The sequence below is a fragment of the Procambarus clarkii genome, chromosome 77, assembly GCF_040958095.1.
Source record: "Procambarus clarkii isolate CNS0578487 chromosome 77, FALCON_Pclarkii_2.0, whole genome shotgun sequence".
Classification (NCBI taxonomy): Eukaryota; Metazoa; Arthropoda; class Malacostraca; order Decapoda; family Cambaridae; genus Procambarus; species Procambarus clarkii.
In genome coordinates, this window is record NC_091226.1 from 4,140,190 (window position 1) to 4,154,468 (window position 14,279).

Sequence of the window (14,279 nt, forward strand, 5' to 3'; positions counted from 1 at the left end):
ACGAGACAAATGTTGCCAATACGCTAATATTCGTCTGAAGGCTCCCTCGCATGGTTCTCTCAGACAGCAGGTTACTAGTGCAGAAAATGACACCAACACCGAATCTACCCTATGTATATCTAATACGTTAAGGTGATGTTGTTACATCGTTCAAATGAGTTTCAAATGGTCGCCCAATAAGCACCCTGCTCTGAACATATAAAGAAAAAGTCTGATGTACCACACCCGATTTGTGGAGAAAGGTTAATTTTTCGGCTCGATTGTCGCCAAAATAAGCACATCTAAGTGAGGTGAGCACATGATCGCGAATGCACCGTAACCGAGAACAAACACCTTGCATTAAGGGAAAATACTGGAGCCAAAAAACGAAAATTGAAATATTTTGAAATTTTACTCCACTGAACATTGGATGAGGGAAGTTTTTTCTCAGTCTATACATACTCCATTGTGAATTGTGTTAAGAACATTTATATTGCGACATGGAATTGATAAGCTCTTTATTTTGAGGATGGGATGCAAACATAGTGTATAATATAGTTAATGTTTGAATTGAGATTCCCACCAAAGTTTCCCACAACGAGACAAATGTTGCCAATACGCCAATATCCGTCAGAAGGCTCCCTCGCATGGTTCTCTCAGACAGCAGGTTACCTGTGCGGAAAATGACACCAACACCGAGTCTACCCTATATATATCGAATACGTTAAGGTGATATCGTTACATCGTTCAAATGAGTTTCAAATGGTCGCCCAATAAGCACCCTGCTCTGAACATATAAAGAAAAAGTCTGATGTACCACACCCGATTTGTGGAGAAAGGTTAATTTTTCGGCTCGATTGTCGCCAAAATAAGCACATCTAAGTGAGGTGAGCACATGATCGCGAATGCACCGTAACCGGGAACAAACACCTTGCATTAAGGGAAAATACTTGAGCCAAAAAACGAAAATTGAAATATTTCGAAATTTTACTCCACTGAACATTGGATGAGGGAAGTTTTTACTCAGTCTAAGCATACTCCATTGTGAATTGTGTTAAGAACATTTATATTGCGACATGGAATTGATAAGCTCTTTATTTTGAGGATGGGATGCAAACATAGTGTATAATATAGTTAATGTTTGAATTGAGATTCCCACCAAAATTCCCACAACGAGACAAATGTTGCCAATACGCCAATATCCGTCAGAAGGCTCCCTCGCATGGTTCTCTCAGGCAGCAGGTTACCTGTGCGGAAAATGACACCAACACCGAGTCTACCCTATATATATCGAATACGTTAAGGTGACGTCGTTACATCGTTCAAATGAGTTTCAAATGGTCGCCCAATAAGCACCCTGCTCTGAACATATAACGAAAAAGTCTGATGTACCACACCCGATTTATGGAGAAAGGTAAATTTTTCGGCTCGAATTTCTCCAGAATAAGCACATCTAAGTGAGGAAAGCACATGATCGCGAATGCACCGTAAACGAGAACAAACACCTTGCATTAAGGGAAAATACTGGAGCCAAAAAACGAAAATTGAAACATTTTGAAATTTTACTGCACTGAACATTGGATGAGGGAAGTTTTTACTCAGTCTAAGCATACTCCATTGTGAATTGTGTTAAGAACATTTATATTGCGACATGGAATTGATAAGCTCTTTATTTTGAGGATGGGATGCAAACATAGTGTATAATTTAGTTAATGTTTGAATTGAGATTCCCACCAAAGTTTCCCACAGCGAGACAAATGTTGCCAATATCCGTCAGAAGGCTCCCTGGCATGGTTCTCTCAGACAGCAGGTTACCCGTGCGGAAAATGACACCAACACCGAATCTACCCTATATATATCTAATACGTTAAGGTGATGTCGTTACATCGTTCAAATGAGTTTCAAATGGTCGCCCAATAAGCACCCTGCTCTGAACATATAAAGAACACTTAGTAAGCCAACCAGAGAATTAGGTCCCACGCAGGAATATCCCTCCCCAAAAAATTCTTTTAATAAAGCACAGTACTTCAGCTTTGCAGCTTACATTTGCATACCTCACCGATTGCAATTCATCCACTTTTCATGGTGTTGTATTCAGTGTATTTTGAACTTTGTATTTGAAGTCTTTAAAGCTTTGTGCTGCATAAGATTTAATGAGGCATTAGTGATTCAACAAATTTTACTCCACTGAACATTGTATGAGGGAAGTTTTTACTCAGTCTAAGCTTTCTCCATTGTGAATTGTGTTAAGAACATTTATATTGGGACATGGAATTGATAAGCTCTTTATTTTGAGGATGGGATGCAAACATAGTGTATTGTATAGTTAATGTTTGAATTGAGATTCCCACCAAAGTTTCCCACAACGAGACAAATGTTGCCAATACGCTAATATTCGTCTGAAGGCTCCCTCGCATGGTTCTCTCAGACAGCAGGTTACTAGTGCGGAAAATGACACCAACACCGAATCTACCCTATGTATATCTAATACGTTAAGGTGATGTTGTTACATCGTTCAAATGAGTTTCAAATGGTCGCCCAATAAGCACCCTGCTCTGAACATATAAAGAAAAAGTCTGATGTACCACACCCGATTTGTGGAGAAAGGTTAATTTTTCGGCTCGATTGTCGCCAAAATAAGCACATCTAAGTGAGGTGAGCACATGATCGCGAATGCACCGTAACCGAGAACAAACACCTTGCATTAAGGGAAAATACTGGAGTTAAAAAACGAAAATTGAAATATTTTGAAATTTTACTCCACTGAACATTGGATGAGGGAAGTTTTTTCTCAGTCTATACATACTCCATTGTGAATTGTGTTAAGAACATTTATATTGCGACATGGAATTGATAAGCTCTTTATTTTGAGGATGGGATGCAAACATAGTGTATAATATAGTTAATGTTTGAATTGAGATTCCCACCAAAGTTTCCCACAACGAGACAAATGTTGCCAATACGCCAATATCCGTCAGAAGGCTCCCTCGCATGGTTCTCTCAGACAGCAGGTTACCTGTGCGGAAAATGACACCAACACCGAGTCTACCCTATATATATCGAATACGTTAAGGTGATATCGTTACATCGTTCAAATGAGTTTCAAATGGTCGCCCAATAAGCACCCTGCTCTGAACATATAAAGAAAAAGTCTGATGTACCACACCCGATTTATGGAGAAAGGTAAATTTTTCGGCTCGAATTTCTCCAGAATAAGCACATCTACGTGAGGTAAGCACATGATCGCGAATGCACCGTAAACGAGAACAAACACTTTGCATTAAGGGAAAATACTTGAGCCAAAAAACGAAAATTGAAATATTTCGAAATTTTACTCCACTGAACATTGGATGAGGGAAGTTTTTACTCAGTCTAAGCATACTCCACTGTGAATTGTGTTAAGAACATTTATATTGCGACATGGAATTGATAAGCTCTTTATTTTGAGGATGGGATGCAAACATAGTGTATAATATAGTTACTGTTTGAATTGAGATTCCCACCAAAGTTTCCCACAACGAGACAAATGTTGCCAATATCCGTCAGAAGGCTCCCTGGCATGGTTCTCTCAGACAGCAGGTTACCCGTGCGGAAAATGACACCAACACCGAATCTACCCTATATATATCTAATACGTTAAGGTGATGTCGTTACATCGTTCAAATGAGTTCCAAATGGTCGCCCAATAAGCACCCTGCTCTGAACATATAAAGAAAAAGTCTGATGTACCACACCCGATTTATGGAGAAAGGAAAATTTTTCGGCTCGAATTTCTCCAGAATAAGCACATCTACGTGAGGTAAGCACATGATCGCGAATGCACCGTAAACGAGAACAAACACCTTGCATTAAGGGAAAATACTTGAGCCAAAAAACGAAAATTGAAATAATTCGAAATTTTACTCCACTGAACATTGGATGAGGGAAGTTTTTACTCAGTCTAAGCATACTCCACTGTGAATTGTGTTAAGAACATTTATATTGGGACATGGAATTGATAAGCTCTTTATTTTGAGGATGGGATGCAAACATAGTGTATAGTATAGTTAATGTTTGAATTGAGATTCCCACCAAAGTTTCCCACAACGAGACAAATGTTGCCAATACGCCAATATCCGTCAGAAGGCTCGCTCGCATGGTTCTCCCAGACAGCAGGTTACCTGTGCGGAAAATGACACCAACACCGAGTCTACCCTATATATATCGAATACGTTAAGGTGATGTCGTTACATCGTTCAAATGAGTTTCAAATGGTCGCCCAATAAGCACCCTGCTCTGAACATATAAAGAAAAAGTCTGATGTACCACACCCGATTTATGGAGAAAGGTAAATTTTTCGGCTCGAATTTCTCCAGAATAAGCACATCTAAGTGAGGTAAGCACATGATCGCGAATGCACCGTAAACGAGAACAAACATCTTGCTTTAAGAGAAAATACTGGAGCCAAAAAACGAAAATTTAAACATTTTGAAATTTTACTGCATTGAACATTGGATGAGGGAAGTTTTTACTCAGTCTAAGCATACTCCATTGTGAATTGTGTTAAGAACATTTATATTGCGACATGGAATTGATAAGCTCTTTATTTTGAGGATGGGATGCAAACATAGTGTATAATATAGTTAATGTTTGAATTGAGATTCCCACCAAAGTTTCCCACAACGAGACAAATGTTGCCAATACGCCAATATCCGTCTGAAGGCTCCCTCGCATTATTCTCTCAGACAGCAGGTTACTAGTGCGGAAAATGACACCAACACCGAATCTACCCTATGTATATCTAATACGTTAACGTGATGTTGTTACATCGTTCAAATGAGTTTCAAATGTTCGCCCAATAAGTACCCTGCTCTGAACATATAAAGAACACTTAGTAAGCCAACCGGAGAATTAGGTCTCACGCTGGAATATCCCTCCCCAAAAAATTCTTTTAATAAAGCACAGTACTTCAGCTTTGCAGCTTACATGTGCATACCTCACCGATTGCAATTCATCCACTTTTCATGGTGTTGTATTCAGTGTATTTTGAACTTTGTATTTGAAATCTTAAAAGCTTTGCGCTGCATAATATTTAATGAGGCATTAGTTATTCAACAAATTTTACTCCACTGAACATTGGATGAGGGAAGTTTTTACTCAGTCTAAGCTTTCTCCATTGTGAATTGTGTTAAGAACATTTATATTGGGACATGGAATTGATAAGCTCTTTATTTTGAGGATGGGATGCAAACATAGAGTATAGTATAGTTAATGTTTGAATTGAGATTCCCACCAAAGTTTCCCACAACGAGACAAATGTTGCCAATACGCCAATATCCGTCAGAAGGGTCCCTCGCATGGCTCTCTCAGACAGCAGGTTACCTGTGCGGAAAATGACACCAACACCGAGTCTACCCTATATATATCGAATACGTTAAGGTGATGTCGTTACATCGTTCAAATGAGTTTCAAATGGTCGCCCAATAAGCACCCTGCTCTGGACATATAAAGAAAAAGTCTGATGTACCACACCCGATTTATGGAGAAAGGTAAATTTTTCGGCTCGATTGTCTCCAAAATAAGCACATCTAAGTGAGGTGAGCACATGATCGCGAAAGCACCGTAACCGAGAACAAACACCTTGCATTAAGGGAAAATACTGGAGCCAAAAAACGAAAATTGAAATATTTTGAAATTTACTCCACTGAAAATTGGATGAGGGAAGTTTTTACTCAGTCTAAGCATACTCCATTGTGAATTGTGTTAAGAACATTTATATTGCGACATGGAATTGATAAGCTTTTTATTTTGAGGATGGGATGCAAACATAGTGTATAATATAGTTAATGTTTGAATTGAGATTCCTACCGAAGTTTCCCACAACGAGACAAATGTTGCAAATACGCCAATATCCGTCTGAAGGCTCCCTGGCATGGTTCTCTCAGACAGCAGGTTACCCGTGCGGAAAATGACACCAACACCGAATCTACCCTATATATATCTAATACGTTAAGGTGATGTCGTTACATCGTTCAAATGAGTTTCAAATGGTCGCCCAATAAGTACCCTGCTCTGAACATATAAGGAACACTTAGTAAGCCAACCAGAGAATTAGGTCCCACGCAGGAATATCCCTCCCCAAAAAATTCTTTTAATAAAGCACAGTACTTCAGCTTTGCAGCTTACATGTGCATACCTCACCGATTGCAATTCATCCACTTTTCATGGTGTTGTATTCAGTGTATTTTGAACTTTGTATTTGAAATCTTAAAAGCTTTGCGCTGCATAATATTTAATGAGGCATTAGTTATTCAACAAATTTTACTCCACTGAACATTGGATGAGGGAAGTTTTTACTCAGTCTAAGCTTTCTCCATTGTGAATTGTGTTAAGAACATTTATATTGGGACATGGAATTGATAAGCTCTTTATTTTGAGGATGGGATGCAAACATAGAGTATAGTATAGTTAATGTTTGAATTGAGATTCCCACCAAAGTTTCCCACAACGAGACAAATGTTGCTAATATGCCAATATCCGTCAGAAGGCTCCCTCGCATGGTTTTCTCAGACAGCAGGTTACCAGTGCGGAAAATGACACCAACACCGAATCTACCCTATATATATCTAATACGTTAAGGTGATGTCGTTACATCGTTCAAATGAGTTTTAAATGGTCGCCCAATAAGCACCCTGCTCTGGACATATAAAGAAAAAGTCTGATGTACCACACCCGATTTATGGAGAAAGGTAAATTTTTCGGCTCGATTTTCTCCAGAATAAGCACATCTAAGTAAGGTGAGCACATGATCGCGAATGCACCGTAAACGAGAACAAACACCTTGCATTAAGGGAAAATACTGGAGCCAAAAAACGAAAATTGAAACATTTTGAAATTTTACTCCACTGAACATTGGATGAGGGAAGTTTTTACTCAGTCTAAGCATACTCCATTGTGAATTGTGTTAAGAACATTTATATTGCGACATGGAATTGATAAGCTTTTTATTTTGAGGATGGGATGCAAACATAGTGTATAATATAGTTAATGTTTGAATTGAGATTCCTACCGAAGTTTCCCACAACGAGACAAATGTTGCAAATACGCCAATATCCGTCTGAAGGCTCCCTCGCATGGTTCTCTCAGACAGCAGGTTACTAGTGCGGAAAATGACACCAACACCGAATCTACCCTATGTATATCTAATACGTTAAGGTGATGTTGTTACATCGTTCAAATGAGTTTCAAATGGTCGCTCAATAAGCACCCTGCTCTGATCATATAAAGAAAAAGTCTGATGTACCACACCCGATTTATGGAGAAAGGTAAATTTTTCGGCTCGATTGTCTCCAAAATAAGCACATCTAAGTGAGGTGAGCACATGATCGCGAAAGCACCGTAACCGAGAACAAACACCTTGCATTAAGGGAAAATACTGGAGCCAAAAAACGAAAATTGAAATATTTTGAAATTTTACTCCACTGAAAATTGGATGAGGGAAGTTTTTACTCAGTCTAAGCATACTCCATTGTGAATTGTGTTAAGAACATTTATATTGCGACATGGAATTGATAAGCTTTTTATTTTGAGGATGGGATGCAAACATAGTGTATAATATAGTTAATGTTTGAATTGAGATTCCTACCGAAGTTTCCCACAACGAGACAAATGTTGCAAAAACGCCAATATCCGTCTGAAGGCTCCCTGGCATGGTTCTCTCAGACAGCAGGTTACCCGTGCGGAAAATGACACCAACACCGAATCTACCCTATATATATCTAATACGTTAAGGTGATGTCGTTACATCGTTCAAATGAGTTTCAAATGGTCGCCCAATAAGTACCCTGCTCTGAACATATAAGGAACACTTAGTAAGCCAACCAGAGAATTAGGTCCCACGCAGGAATATCCCTCCCCAAAAAATTCTTTTAATAAAGCACAGTACTTCAGCTTTGCAGCTTACATGTGCATACCTCACCGATTGCAATTCATCCACTTTTCATGGTGTTGTATTCAGTGTATTTTGAACTTTGTATTTGAAATCTTAAAAGCTTTGCGCTGCATAATATTTAATGAGGCATTAGTTATTCAACAAATTTTACTCCACTGAACATTGGATGAGGGAAGTTTTTACTCAGTCTAAGCTTTCTCCATTGTGAATTGTGTTAAGAACATTTATATTGGGACATGGAATTGATAAGCTCTTTATTTTGAGGATGGGATGCAAACATAGAGTATAGTATAGTTAATGTTTGAATTGAGATTCCCACCAAAGTTTCCCACAACGAGACAAATGTTGCTAATATGCCAATATCCGTCAGAAGGCTCCCTCGCATGGTTTTCTCAGACAGCAGGTTACCAGTGCGGAAAATGACACCAACACCGAATCTACCCTATATATATCTAATACGTTAAGGTGATGTCGTTACATCGTTCAAATGAGTTTTAAATGGTCGCCCAATAAGCACCCTGCTCTGGACATATAAAGAAAAAGTCTGATGTACCACACCCGATTTATGGAGAAAGGTAAATTTTTCGGCTCGATTTTCTCCAGAATAAGCACATCTAAGTAAGGTGAGCACATGATCGCGAATGCACCGTAAACGAGAACAAACACCTTGCATTAAGGGAAAATACTGGAGCCAAAAAACGAAAATTGAAACATTTTGAAATTTTACTCCACTGAACATTGGATGAGGGAAGTTTTTACTCAGTCTAAGCATACTCCATTGTGAATTGTGTTAAGAACATTTATATTGCGACATGGAATTGATAAGCTTTTTATTTTGAGGATGGGATGCAAACATAGTGTATAATATAGTTAATGTTTGAATTGAGATTCCTACCGAAGTTTCCCACAACGAGACAAATGTTGCAAATACGCCAATATCCGTCTGAAGGCTCCCTCGCATGGTTCTCTCAGACAGCAGGTTACTAGTGCGGAAAATGACACCAACACCGAATCTACCCTATGTATATCTAATACGTTAAGGTGATGTTGTTACATCGTTCAAATGAGTTTCAAATGGTCGCTCAATAAGCACCCTGCTCTGATCATATAAAGAAAAAGTCTGATGTACCACACCCGATTTATGGAGAAAGGTAAATTTTTCGGCTCGATTGTCTCCAAAATAAGCACATCTAAGTGAGGTGAGCACATGATCGCGAAAGCACCGTAACCGAGAACAAACACCTTGCATTAAGGGAAAATACTGGAGCCAAAAAACGAAAATTGAAATATTTTGAAATTTTACTCCACTGAAAATTGGATGAGGGAAGTTTTTACTCAGTCTAAGCATACTCCATTGTGAATTGTGTTAAGAACATTTATATTGCGACATGGAATTGATAAGCTTTTTATTTTGAGGATGGGATGCAAACATAGTGTATAATATAGTTAATGTTTGAATTGAGATTCCTACCGAAGTTTCCAACAACGAGACAAATGTTGCAAATACGCCAATATCCGTCTGAAGGCTCCCTGGCATGGTTCTCTCAGACAGCAGGTTACCCGTGCGGAAAATGACACCAACACCGAATCTACCCTATATATATCTAATACGTTAAGGTGATGTCGTTACATCGTTCAAATGAGTTTCAAATGGTCGCCCAATAAGTACCCTGCTCTGAACATATAAGGAACACTTAGTAAGCCAACCAGAGAATTAGGTCCCACGCAGGAATATCCCTCCCCAAAAAATTCTTTTAATAAAGCACAGTACTTCAGCTTTGCAGCTTACATGTGCATACCTCACCGATTGCAATTCATCCACTTTTCATGGTGTTGTATTCAGTGTATTTTGAACTTTGTATTTGAAATCTTAAAAGCTTTGCGCTGCATAATATTTAATGAGGCATTAGTTATTCAACAAATTTTACTCCACTGAACATTGGATGAGGGAAGTTTTTACTCAGTCTAAGCTTTCTCCATTGTGAATTGTGTTAAGAACATTTATATTGGGACATGGAATTGATAAGCTCTTTATTTTGAGGATGGGATGCAAACATAGAGTATAGTATAGTTAATGTTTGAATTGAGATTCCCACCAAAGTTTCCCACAACGAGACAAATGTTGCTAATATGCCAATATCCGTCAGAAGGCTCCCTCGCATGGTTTTCTCAGACAGCAGGTTACCAGTGCGGAAAATGACACCAACACCGAATCTACCCTATATATATCTAATACGTTAAGGTGATGTCGTTACATCGTTCAAATGAGTTTTAAATGGTCGCCCAATAAGCACCCTGCTCTGGACATATAAAGAAAAAGTCTGATGTACCACACCCGATTTATGGAGAAAGGTAAATTTTTCGGCTCGATTTTCTCCAGAATAAGCACATCTAAGTAAGGTGAGCACATGATCGCGAATGCACCGTAAACGAGAACAAACACCTTGCATTAAGGGAAAATACTGGAGCCAAAAAACGAAAATTGAAACATTTTGAAATTTTACTCCACTGAACATTGGATGAGGGAAGTTTTTACTCAGTCTAAGCATACTCCATTGTGAATTGTGTTAAGAACATTTATATTGCGACATGGAATTGATAAGCTTTTTATTTTGAGGATGGGATGCAAACATAGTGTATAATATAGTTAATGTTTGAATTGAGATTCCTACCGAAGTTTCCCACAACGAGACAAATGTTGCAAATACGCCAATATCCGTCTGAAGGCTCCCTCGCATGGTTCTCTCAGACAGCAGGTTACTAGTGCGGAAAATGACACCAACACCGAATCTACCCTATGTATATCTAATACGTTAAGGTGATGTTGTTACATCGTTCAAATGAGTTTCAAATGGTCGCTCAATAAGCACCCTGCTCTGATCATATAAAGAAAAAGTCTGATGTACCACACCCGATTTATGGAGAAAGGTAAATTTTTCGGCTCGATTGTCTCCAAAATAAGCACATCTAAGTGAGGTGAGCACATGATCGCGAAAGCACCGTAACCGAGAACAAACACCTTGCATTAAGGGAAAATACTGGAGCCAAAAAACGAAAATTGAAATATTTTGAAATTTTACTCCACTGAAAATTGGATGAGGGAAGTTTTTACTCAGTCTAAGCATACTCCATTGTGAATTGTGTTAAGAACATTTATATTGCGACATGGAATTGATAAGCTTTTTATTTTGAGGATGGGATGCAAACATAGTGTATAATATAGTTAATGTTTGAATTGAGATTCCTACCGAAGTTTCCAACAACGAGACAAATGTTGCAAATACGCCAATATCCGTCTGAAGGCTCCCTGGCATGGTTCTCTCAGACAGCAGGTTACCCGTGCGGAAAATGACACCAACACCGAATCTACCCTATATATATCTAATACGTTAAGGTGATGTCGTTACATCGTTCAAATGAGTTTCAAATGGTCGCCCAATAAGTACCCTGCTCTGAACATATAAGGAACACTTAGTAAGCCAACCAGAGAATTAGGTCCCACGCAGGAATATCCCTCCCCAAAAAATTCTTTTAATAAAGCACAGTACTTCAGCTTTGCAGCTTACATGTGCATACCTCACCGATTGCAATTCATCCACTTTTCATGGTGTTGTATTCAGTGTATTTTGAACTTTGTATTTGAAATCTTAAAAGCTTTGCGCTGCATAATATTTAATGAGGCATTAGTTATTCAACAAATTTTACTCCACTGAACATTGGATGAGGGAAGTTTTTACTCAGTCTAAGCTTTCTCCATTGTGAATTGTGTTAAGAACATTTATATTGGGACATGGAATTGATAAGCTCTTTATTTTGAGGATGGGATGCAAACATAGAGTATAGTATAGTTAATGTTTGAATTGAGATTCCCACCAAAGTTTCCCACAACGAGACAAATGTTGCTAATATGCCAATATCCGTCAGAAGGCTCCCTCGCATGGTTTTCTCAGACAGCAGGTTACCAGTGCGGAAAATGACACCAACACCGAATCTACCCTATATATATCTAATACGTTAAGGTGATGTCGTTACATCGTTCAAATGAGTTTTAAATGGTCGCCCAATAAGCACCCTGCTCTGAACATATAAAGAAAAAGTCTGATGTACCACACCCGATTTATGGAGAAAGGTAAATATTTCGGCTCGAATTTCTCCAGAATAAGCACATCTAAGTGAGGTAAGCACATGATCGCGAATGCACCGTAAACGAGAACAAACACCTTGCATTAAGGGAAAATACTGGAGCCAAAAAACGAAAATTTAAACATTTTGAAATTTTACTCCACTGAACATTGGATGAGGGAAGTTTTTACTCAGTCTAAGCATACTCCATTGTGAATTGTGTTAAGAACATTTATATTGCGACAACGAATTGATAAGCTCTTTATTTTGAGGATGGGATGCAAACATAGTGTATAATAGAGTTAATGTTTGAATTGAGATTCCCACCAAAGTTTCCCACAACGAGACAAATGTTGCCAATATCCGTCAGAAGGCTCCCTGGCATGGTTCTCTCAGACAGCAGGTTACCCATGCGGAAAATGACACCAACACCGAACCTACCCTATATATATCTAATACGTTAAGGTTATGTCGTTACATCGTTCAAATGAGTTTCAAATGGTCGCCCAATAAGTACCCTGCTCTGAACATATAAAGAACACTTAGTAAGCCAACCAGAGAATTAGGTCTCACGCAGGATTATCCCTCCCCAAAAAATTCTTTTAATAAAGCACAGTACTTCAGCTTTGCAGCTTACATGTGCATACCTCACCGATTGCAATTCATCCACTTTTCATGGTGTTGTATTCAGTGTATTTTGAATTTTGTATTTGAAGTCTTTAAAGCTTTGCGCTCCATAAGATTTAATGAGGCATTAGTGATTCAACAAATTTTACTCCACTGAACATTGGATGAGGGAAGTTTTTACTCAGTCTAAGCTTTCTCCATTGTGAATTGTGTTAAGAACATTTATATTGGGACATGGAATTGATAAGCTCTTTATTTTGAGGATGGGATGCAAACATAGTGTATTGTATAGTTAATGTTTGAATTGAGATTCCCACCAAAGTTTCCCACAACGAGACAAATGTTGTCAATACGCTAATATTCGTCTGAAGGCTCCCTCGCATGGTTCTCTCAGACAGCAGGTTACTAGTGCGGAAAATGACACCAACACCGAATCTACCCTATGTATATCTAATACGTTAAGGTGATGTTGTTACATCGTTCAAATGAGTTTCAAATGGTCGCCCAATAAGCACCCTGCTCTGAACATATAAAGAAAAAGTCTGATGTACCACACCCGATTTGTGGAGAAAGGTTAATTTTTCGGCTCGATTGTCGCCAAAATAAGCACATCTAAGTGAGGTGAGCACATGATCGCGAATGCACCGTAACCGAGAACAAACACCTTGCATTAAGGGAAAATACTTGAGCCAAAAAACGAAAATTGTAATATTTTGAAATTTTACTCCACTGAACATTGGATGAGGGAAGTTTTTTCTCAGTCTATACATACTCCATTGTGAATTGTGTTAAGAACATTTATATTGCGACATGGAATTGATAAGCTCTTTATTTTGAGGATGGGATGCAAACATAGTGTATAATATAGTTAATGTTTGAATTGAGATTCCCACCAAAGTTTCCCACAACGAGACAAATGTTGCCAATACCCCAATATCCGTCAGAAGGCTCCCTCGCATGGTTCTCTCAGACAGCAGGTTACCTGTGCGGAAAATGACACCAACACCGAGTCTACCCTATATATATCGAATACGTTAAGGTGATATCGTTACATCGTTCAAATGAGTTTCAAATGGTCGCCCAATAAGCACCCTGCTCTGAACATATAAAGAAAAACTCTGATGTACCACACCCGATTTATGGAGAAAGGTAAATTTTTCGGCTCGAATTTCTCCAGAATAAGCACATCTACGTGAGGTAAGCACATGATCGCGAATGCACCGTAAACGAGAACAAACACTTTGCATTAAGGGAAAATACTTGAGCCAAAAAACGAAAATTGAAATATTTCGAAATTTTACTCCACTGAACATTGGATGAGGGAAGTTTTTACTCAGTCTAAGCATACTCCACTGTGAATTGTGTTAAGAACATTTATATTGCGACATGGAATTGATAAGCTCTTTATTTTGAGGATGGGATGCAAACATAGTGTATAATATAGTTAATGTTTGAATTGAGATTCCCACCAAAGTTTCCCACAACGAGACAAATGTTGCCAATATCCGTCAGAAGGCTCCCTGGCATGGTTCTCTCAGACAGCAGGTTACCCGTGCGGAAAATGACACCAACACCGAATCTACCCTATATATATCTAATACGTTAAGGTGATGTCGTTACA